Here is an 11,195-nt window from a genome sequence, read left to right as displayed (position 1 = left end):
AAACAAAAACAACAACAGAACTCGTATGCTTAAACATTCTTAGGATATACAACTCAAACTATAGTACTGTATACCAAACAGCACCTCTATAGTAAGTTAAACTCCTCTTGAAATATAAGAACTTTCTATGACCTTTGTATACCCATCTTAAAATTTGATAAATAATTTATATTTTATGTATCAAATGTATTGAGGATTGACTAAAAATCTGATTAATGTTTTTTGAATTTGACATTTACCTATGATTTTGATCAGCCTAAATTTTTTTTGCCCATGAAACTTGGATACGCTTTCCATATATAGTATGGATAAATTTGTGAAGGACATGGCCTAAAACTTGTGCGATTTTTTTGTAGGTTTAGCATGAATTGGGTTTTTTTTATTACCCAAAGCTGCTCTTAATTTTTGAGGACATAAAATATTAGTGTAAAGTGTTGGCGTGATCATCAATAACGTGGAGTAACAATCAGAAATTCTAAGGATATTTAAGTGTAAGTTATTTTTCAACTCAGAGTACAATTGAAAATCGATATCCAAGATACTTCTGTCTTTTCTATTTACGATTATCTTTTTCTTTCCTTTTCTTATAACTGCATAACAGCTGATCTAATAAAACAATATGACAGCTAAGCTGCTCTTGTTCCAAACATTCTTCAATTGTCCGATTTATAACTTTCAAAATTTTTTCGAGAGATAACATAAAAGTATAAAGTAATCACAAGAGTAACTCTGAGGATTTGTGTTGAAGATATAAGTTGTAGTCCTTGGTGGAATCAGAATAGATTTGCCGATTGACACCAGAATAATTACATCCTATGTCCTTGTTTGATACAAAGTCGGGTTTGAGTTGATTTCATTCCCCTAACAGCTTCTTGCAATTAATTTAGTGAAACGTAACAAGAACTAAGCTGCTCTTCTCACAAAGATTCTTGAAATTGTCAGGGATACCATGATAATTTTTGGTTATTATTTTTTTTTTACAAATCGAAAATGTTCACACTTTACAACCTTATGTTCATAAAAAATGCCTTCTAACAGTCAGAGTACATTGAGAGGGAAAAATATTCTACATATTTGATTGATTATTTACAAGTTGCCAGAATGAAAAAAAGCTTAAAAAACATATCGAATTGACAACTCATGAATAAATGCAAAAATATTTGCTAAATATTTTATATGTCAATATGAAATGTATATACTTTTACATGCACAGAAAATTGCTGAGCATTATTTCCGTACAAGAAATAAATTTAATTTGGCTCAATGCAAGTACATGAATAATTAAGTGACAAGATGATTGTATCAACAAAATGAAAAATAGTTCTAATATATACATTTTACTGATGTATCGAATAGTTGTATTTGCAAATTATCTTATAATTGCCAGGGTTACATTATATATCTCCGGTTTATTTTTTTTTAGCATGCCCAAAATTCTCTGTATTAGCAAAACTGGTCATAAACTTTTTCAAAGTCTTTGTTATATACATGATATGCACGTAAGGGTTAGTACGGTAAGGGGTTGTACTGCGGTTCGGTCTGCTATGTTTTTACATTCTTGGTAGTACCTATATTTACATTTAATCACAAACTAAATATTTTGATAGGTATTATACAGGGAGCGGGGATCAAATTGTCGCCAAAATATTTTTCTACAAAAAATAACACAAAATATACATTTTTTAACTTTTTATTGAAAATCAAAACTATGACGAGCATATAGGTATAGAGTAGCCATTCATTCGATATAATCACCGCAGGCATCAATAACGGCCTCCATACGGCCTCTGAACCGGCCGCAGGCTCTTCTGACCATCTCATTGTCCATGTTGCCGAATACCTCCTTGATGGAGTCCATCAGGCTGGCCTTGGTGCTATGGGGATGTCTGTTGGTATATCTCTCGACATAGCCCCACACAAAATAGTCCAAAGGATTAAGGTCGGGAGATTTAGGAGGCCACAAATCCTGGTTACGACGTCATAACAGTTCTCAGTTAACCACTGCATGGAGATTTTGGACACATGGCAGGGTGCTGAGTCCTGTTGTCACACCCAGGGTCTGTCTCCGGCCACCCCTTGGATCCAGGGCAGAACCACCTTCTCTAAGGTAGACCTCTGTATTGACTTTTAGACCCGTTTCAAACATGTGGGGAGGCATAACATGACCTTCACTGCTGACCACCCCGAACACCACGACCATTGCATGGAACTTGGTATTCATTACCTTCCTCATATGGCTGGTGCAGTGGGCTATCCACCTGTTGTTCTGATATTGACAGAAATTATTTTCATCAGAGAAAAACTACAGCATCCCAGGCTGCTTTGGGTGCTTGAGCTTGTTGAGCAATTTTGTTGACTTCATCAGACTGTTGTCCTTTGCCTTCTGGTTCAAGATCTGGCCCACCTGCATCTTGTAGCTCCTGCACCTTAAATCCTCAGATACACAGTCCCTTATTGTTTTCTCATGGCAGCCCAGATCATCCCTCGCCATGGCCTTCATGGACCTGGTAGGGTCATCCTCAACCATCTTTTTCACCTTGTCGACAAAGTGGGTGTCCCTGACCTTCCTGTCGGCGCCCTCCTCCTTGGGTGCCCTCTTTATGGTGGCATCAACATCCCAGGTGTCCTCTAGCTTCTTACGGATATGCTGAACAGTCCGTAAATTCACTCCTAAGGTTGTAGCAATCGTTGAGCTGGAGATTTCACCTCCAATATGCCATGACTACGGCGGACCTCGAAAGCTCCTCGTTCCACTTATAGCTCTTTATCTCCTCATATGATGACGGAATGATGCTAACTGAACTACGTATCGTCAGCTGACGAAAATAGCTTTCCTATTTGGTAACTGGTTTTTTATTTGATAATGTCGTCTTCAAGTTATCAAGGTTTAAAGTAGGCGACACTTTGATCCCCGCTTCCTGTATATATATATATATTTTTTAATTAATGGATTTAGGTAGTGAAGTAAAATTTTAATCCATAAGCATCCTTTCATATCACAAATAGTATCTGTACTTTTTGTGACAACAAATAGACAATGACTTACAAAATGATAAAACACATCGAAGTTGACGAAAATCCCGTGATTGATGGAGAGACAATTGAAATAAATTTCCCAATATTTCCAAATAGGTTCACGATACCTGCCACTAACAGGAAGTACACTGTATAAGTTTGCCCGCACGCCATACTTTCTCTTTCTATCTCGAAATTGGAAAAAACAACGGAAGAAAGTCGAAACTCAACTATTGCCACTTTTAAATACGAAGGAAGTTACTTTGCAAAGCGAATAATATGATATTGTCATTCCAGTAGGATAGGGAGATCGACTTTATCGCGATATTCGGACAATTAGCACTTTGGAGGATCCTGAAAGTAGATGAAAGGTCTCATAAGGAGATGAAGTTATGAGCTCCTCTCTTATGGAGTATACAGGGGGGTAAAGAGGGCGTAGAAACAGTCGTTGTACTTTACATCATGAGAATTTCAATTTTCTGCTGTCACTGTTTCCAATTTTGATATAGAAAGATAAAGTATGACGTGCGGGCCAACTTATACAGGTACATCCGTATCAATAAAAATATTGTTTTTCAACGGCTGGCAGTATTGTGACTGCTAAACGCTCTTGTTTATTAACAAAAATGTAGACAAGCTTATACCTTTGCAAAAAAATTATAAATTCATGAATTATAGCGCTATATAAACCGTGGATGTTCTACATCAGCCTTTCTTCTTATAAGGGAAGTTATGTATATTTAGAATTAACTTATTTGATCAGAAAATAAATTATTAAGGAATAAAATATCGATTAATTTAAAAAAAACAGTCATTCTAATAAAAAAAAATCATTTTACTCTTATACCGTACCAAACTGCGTAACGTGAAGTGTGTAACGGGATTTGTACCGAACCGTGGGTTTACCATACTGTCCAAGCCATAATGTAAACATATTTCTAAAAAAAAAAAATACCTAGCCTTTCATCTTTTGAATGTTAATTATTTGGAAATAAATTATATATAGGTCTATTCTGTCAACCAATAGTACTATTTGTATATATGTATAATTATTTATATATATATAAGTTTCGTATGTGCTTTGATATCGAGGCCTATCCATAAAATAAAAACAAACTAAAAAGAAAAGTAACTTTTTATTTTTATATACATTTTGTTTGTTTTATAAGATATATACAAAGGTAACTCTTTGAAGTTTTTTTGAAAGAAGGAACCTTTTCAAAGTTATAAAATACATAATATTTAATATGAATGTTAGACTCAAAATTTATGACAAAAATGGTCGGTAACTCTCAAAACTGTCATATTATCCAACTCATTATTTATGTATAGAGTTGGAAATGCTAGGCACTCATAATTTGTAGTGCGGTACATAAAAAAAAAGAATAAGGACAAAAATCAGGTGAAGGAGAAAATACAAATTTATTTTTGTATTTCCTTTACCTACAGAATGGTCATCTACAAAATTCCGTAAAATACTAATTTATTTTAGCATTTCATTTACCTACAGAATGTACATCTAAAAAATCCATAGCATGACTAAGTTTCGAAGGGTGGTATTTTTGTGGATTCAAGAAAAGACAACTTCAAACCAATTTTGATTATGCTTGAAAACTATATTTAGCTATATTTTTTATTCAATATTTATTCACTTTCACATGCCATTGGCAACTCTCAATAATGAAGGGCCTGTCCATTGCTTCCTGCATTGCCATGATGACAGCTTAAAGCAAATTCAAACTTAGATAAGAGGCGTGGCAGGCATTTTCACCTAGACAGCTCCAACTGCACAGTCTTGGGGGTTGAGGTGAGGCCTGGATGAGGGTCACATTGACTTTGTTCCGTGTGGTAGTCAGAAAAAAAAATACAATGTCAAGCACACCGGATTGTACTCCTAGACCGTGTACAACGTCAAAAAATGTATGGAAGCCGAATAATTGCTGGACAGAAAGCCTGAAGGTGGTTGCCCTATGAAAAAGTCATCTTTCATGATCAAAGAGGCTTTCATGCCTGCATCAAGGAAGCTCATGAGATCACATACCAAGGACCTAAATGTTTCAATGGACACAGTTAGGAGGGCCATCAAAAAGAAAAATAGGAAGTCTTTGGTCATCAAGTACAGACATATTCTTCGTTGTCGAAAGTTGCACAATAATCTGATGTCAGTACCCGGCAATCAGGTCATCATCTTTTCCAATGAGATACTTGGACTATTGACCCAGTATTTAATCATTGAAATGAAATGATATATTTCATTTAGGAATGCTCATGAGGCGTTTAACATAATTTTAATCACAAAACGACTGGCCTCAGTGACGAGTCTACAATTTGTTGCATCAAGTGCCCTCAAATATCCTTGGTTTGGTAATCGGGTGTGTAAAGTCTCATGGTGGCCAACTACATCATCTATTTGAGGTCCAAGCTGATCTCTTTGGTGAAGGCCAGCTTCCCCAACGCGAGCATACTCACCAGATGTGAAGCCGTTGGATTTTAATTTCTGGATGTATGTGGAGAGCAAGGCCTGTGTCAAATGCTGCCCCAGCACTGAGGTCCTGAAAGCAGCTGTTAATGGATTGTGGACAGTATGGTCGAGGAATGGGAAAGGAAGTCATAAACTTAAACTATATGCAAAAAAGTACCGAATAAGAAAAGGTGTTAAATACATAGTTCTTGAATAAGTTCGTGGTTCCGAGTCGGGAAATTGTTTTGATACATCCGCTTTATGACCCGGATTCAAATTGTCTTTATTATCTAAGGTCAAACCAGACGTAATATCCCATTGATTTTTATGAACATGTCTTAATAATAAGCAAAGGCTTTGGTTCATCATTGATAAATGTCTATAAGGTATAAGTCTCAATTATTTTCCGCTGTATCTCTAATTAAAAAGTTGAAGGGAAAAAAATACATTCATAAGAGATGAATGAATATGCCTGCGTGTTTGTTTTGTCTATGGATGTAGAAATATATCATTAACCCCGCTTGCTAGACGAAGTTGTGTCTGGATAAGGAAGAACATGTATTTATTTATTCCAAAAAATCCACATGCCGATTCCAATAAAAGTTTCTGATTCTACATCCGACTGGGAGAATATTTATATTACTACTAAGGGCCTTTCAACTATTTTGCATATTATCTTATTTCTACTTAATGGGGGTCCATTGAAATCGGAACTCTTAAATGATTGAAATTAAATCATATCTCGATATATTAAAAAAAAAAAAAGCAATTAGTTATAAAACAATACAAACTTGAGCTTTCTAGCATACGCTGGTGGTCTCCAGGACTACCATCAGCAAGTCCAAAACGTTGGAAAAGAAAAAGGTTTCTGTCAAATAAGTCAAACTAGATCTGGATGAGTTAAAGAAATTAGCCCAGGCCAATCCTCTCAAGTCCATGAGGGCTCATGCAAGAAATCTTTGAGTTTCACACCAGACAGTTCATATATCTATAAAAAAAAGTGGGCAGAAAGAGCCTTGTGAGGGTGGAACGACCATTTTTGACACCAAAAATTAAAGAACCATCCCCTCTGTTTCTTTTTTGATACTTTTGGCCCCACTACCGCCCTGATGCCAGTCCACTGGACTACACCTTTTGGGTGCATGTCGAGGGGAAGGCCTGCAGTGTCCGTCATCGAACTTATAGGCACTCAAAGCCACTGACAGAGGACTACAGCAGGAGCCAGGCCTTGTGCCACCGCTGGAAGTGTTTAGATTTTAATGGACCACTCGGTACCTAAAAAAAATATTGGTTGTAGCGTAATATGCATTGATAAAAAACAGTTGTGTTTGTTAGCTCGCCTTTTTTAGGGGGAGTTGACCAACTGAAGAGTGTATTTCCTTCCTAAACTGTTGTACTTATTATTATTTTCCTGAGGAGTGAATCACCTTTTATACTCCAAAACCATTCAGTTATATTCAAAACCTAGTTGAACATTGGTGTGTGCTCATAAAAGACGAGGTGTAACACTGAGAAATTGTTGCGGCGTTATATGTAATTGTAAGTCTTTGCTGGACTCGAAGGTAAAATTGAGGATTAACGGGAGAGTAATTCTTGTCTATCCCCTTTTTTTTATTTCCTTCTCCCCTTTTTCTCTCCTCACAGCTGATTGTAGCTGATTTAATAAGACGTCATCACAACTACATTGCTCTGCCTCAAAATTGACAGGGTTACATTTTTTATCATACATTTTTAAATATCCTCGATTAGTATCACTGGCAATTTGTACACTTGAATGTTAACCGACATCACAGCTCTAATAGCGAGTTTAACTGGCAATCCAGTAAGGTTCCATGATGATACACGTTTAGAAACGTTCGCTAGAGGCCTGGATATGAGACAACAAGATTTAAATTTACAAAAATTAATGAAGTAAAATAACAATTTGGTGCACTGACTAAATGTCTTTAAAAGACGTTTGTTTAAATTGAATTTGTTTTCTTCTCAGTTTTTGAACATTTTTTGATCATTAATTAATTTACTAGGATATTTCACTAAATCATATATTCACAAAGTCGTTTCGTGTATCTTGACGGAAATATTTTGTATTTATTTTTTTCATAACATAGAAAAGTAATAAATAGTTATATACCAGTAATAAAATAGAATACATAAGAATCCGAATAATATAATCTGGAATCACATCTTTCTTCCCGATTCCAGAAAAAACATGCAATTTTGGTATACGATTAATCGTCCCATGATCCTTTGGAATCAAAAGTTTTGAATTGATCTAATTTTGATGATTCATGTTCCATATTTAAAGCAAAATAGTTTACTGACTGGAAAGCAGTTTTGCTATTGATGGGGTTGCATGATAATGACAGACCTTCAGGTTCGTCTTTATTTAAAAATATTTTTCTATCGACAACATGGCCCAAATGGTAGCAAAAAAGAAAAATGGTGGTTTAAATGTTCTCCGTGGGAAATCACCCACGGATTTATTAGGGATTTGTCTGTCAAGAAAATATCAATTTACTGGATTATAAGTTATAAATTTCGTAGAAGTGTTGCTAGAAAACAGAAAGAGTAATATTTGTACAAAAGCTGTCGGGAAGTACATGAAATATTGGATTATACCAAATCCCAAACGTATCATCAGAGGGATGTCCAGGTACAAGGATATATCAGCAAAAACCATGAACATAATCATAAAAGTGGAACTTCAAGCTAAGTCAAATGTAGAACGGAAGAAGATTTGATTAATGACAATACAGAGGAGAAAAGTGTGTCAAAATGTGCCCTCAATCTATAAAGACAAGGTACATGGTTCAATAAATTGATTTTGTTATAAGAATTAATGTAGTTTTTCAATTTTTTTCGATATTTTATTTTTTAATAGTTTATTTTCTGTACAAGTAAATAATTCCTAAATATACTTCTTTTCCAAAAACTTGAAATAGAATATGCATGGGTTCCATAATACAAATATTCATGAATTTATAATTTATTTTTTTTGCAAAGAGTCTACATTTTCCGGTAATAAATAACAGCGTTTAGCTGTCATAATATTTCGACCTGTCTAAAAAATTATTTCATTTGATAATGATGTTCCTGTAGGTGCGATATATTGTAAAGTAAGGCTTTAAACCAAGTAACGAAACGATTACTAACGTGATCAATACCTGAAAAATGTATTGATGCAAAGAAACTTTTTTTCTTTGCTAATGGTACTGTTTAGTTATTATTTGGTGATATAATTGTAAAAGTTATGGTTAAGATGTTATCTAATATATTTTACTCTTTAAAAGATGCTCATTCGAAGTCTGGAAAACAAACATACCTTAAGTAGAGAAGATTTTTATAATATGGAGTTTTGCTAAGCCAATCATTTGTTTATTGTAGTACAAAGATTAAATATTTAATGTAAAAAAGTATACTTTATACTAAACTATGGAGTCCAAGCCAAGTCCCGATTCCAAGTTCGAACCTCTTTCAATAATTGACCATAGTATCTTAAATTATACAATTAAGATTAGTGTTAATAATAACAAATAGTAAGTCCTAAATGGATAATTGAAAACTTTGGCCACTTCTCTCTTGGGGGAAAATCAAAAAAAGGAAAAATCAAAGAAATCAAAAATAATTTCTTCTTTCCCAACAGCAATTTTATAGTGTGAGCTAGGCCACGGAATTCTAGACACATTTAGGCGTGCTATATCAATCAGTCTCTTTATTACATCCCAGCCTCTGTCATTAGTAAGAAAAGTGACGTCATATGAAAAGCGTCATTGTGCAAAAAAAGTGTTAAAACGCTTCACCATTGTATCTACTCAGGCTAACGGTTATGTTCAATTTATAAACCAAATCAAGAATTATTTGAAATAAAAAATAATAATCAAAAAGTTTCAAATGAGATTATATATATACGAGGGTAAAACCGTACCGAACCGGAACTGCGGTGCAACTCTGTACTCTACCAGCCTTAATAATCACGAAGAATCCTGATCAAGTACCTGACAAAATTAAATTCACTTTTAAAACCAAACATAAACATCTGTACAGAGAAAGAAAAGAATTGATTTTGTGATGTGGTCTAGATCAGAAGTTCTCAAAGTACTATTTACTTTTAAAATCTTGCAACCTCTCTATTAGAAGTATTTATGTTTTAATTGATTAAGCTATTTAAATTTATTATTTTCTTGTCAATTAGATATGAACATGAAGATTTTTGAAGACTAAAAGGGCATTTATAAAAAATTGTTATGATGTCTTTCATAAAAAAATTCATCAAGTTTTGTTTCTTAATATTCACACAAAAATGATCAAATTTTCAACCATGATGGTACATGGAGAACTTTATATTTTCCTAGGAGATACAGAATGTAAAAGTTAGAAAACCACTGGTCTTGACTTCTATATCAATACATATTCAACAACAAAGGCCTATTATTGAACTTGTATAATATAGACCCCAGGATATATAAAACTGCTTCTTATTCCTTTGAATCTACATTTTATCCCCAATACTTTACAAATTGCCCCTCAAACAATAAATAAAATCATATGCAATTCTTTATATATCTTGATAATGCTTTGTTGTGGATATGTTAGTATGTTTCACAATTTTTAATCAAGGTTCAGTTCATTTGTGCTATTTTTTTTACTTTTGATTACCTTATTCAACATGGGTTAAGCATGAATTAGCCCATTTTTTGCCTATTTAAAGAAACAAATAGTTATTATCGGCACTACTAAACTGAAAACAGGGCACCTTATGAAGTTGCGTTGATATATATTTCATTTCAAATTGATTCTGATAATTTATTATAACAACAAGTTCAACATTTAATTCCGGATATTTATATATATATCATGTTATATTTAGATATGAATGCTATGAATCTTTAATCGGAATAACTCATGAGGAACCTATTTCTTGTTCAGTTCTAGAATTATTATTTTTATTTGAAAATCCTTGCATGTATTGCTTGCAAACAAATGATATTTTTTCATAGAAAATTAATTGAGCTAGATCGGATATGGCTTGATTGAAGCTTTCTATTCTAATAATTTATAATGTATTTATTCGCTCTGTAACCAACAATGACTTATTTCATTGATTAAAATCTTATTTGCGGTATTCTTCATTTGATATTTCATGTCTCTTTGAATTATTACACAAAATCTAATAGCTTGACAACCTAAAATGAATTATAACTAGTTATCAATCATTAATTAAATAAAAATGTAGTTATTCAATCAAAAAAATAATTAAGTATCTTCTCAAAAAGAGAGTTATTATTCCACTAATTTTGTTTGTTGTGCAAAATACCTTAATCTGATTTTGTTATGAACAGCAATTGAACTTCATCTTCTATTCAATCTACTATTATTTTTGTAGGCACATAATTGATATCTAATTTTTCCTTGAGCTCCGTCAAATTTTAAGTATCATCTTCTCTTAACAACTTTTGTACCCTTAATTTTATTTCATCATTTTTCCGTTTACGCCTCACCTCAGCCATTGACATTATACTGGTCTTTTGTTATTAATCTTAAAGATAGTATAACATTTTTTCTTAAGATACATCTTTTCAGTTCTCCAGTGTTTCATTTAGTATTTGTTTCAAAATCTTCATGTTCATATCTAATAGACAAGAAAATAATAAATTTAAATAACTTAATCAATTAAAACATAAATACTTATTATAGAGAGATTGCAGGATTTTAAAAGTAA

Source organism: Lepeophtheirus salmonis, chromosome 13 (genome assembly GCF_016086655.4).
Source record: "Lepeophtheirus salmonis chromosome 13, UVic_Lsal_1.4, whole genome shotgun sequence".
Lineage (NCBI taxonomy): Eukaryota > Metazoa > Arthropoda > Copepoda > Siphonostomatoida > Caligidae > Lepeophtheirus > Lepeophtheirus salmonis.
Note: the sequence above shows the minus strand (reverse complement) of the source record.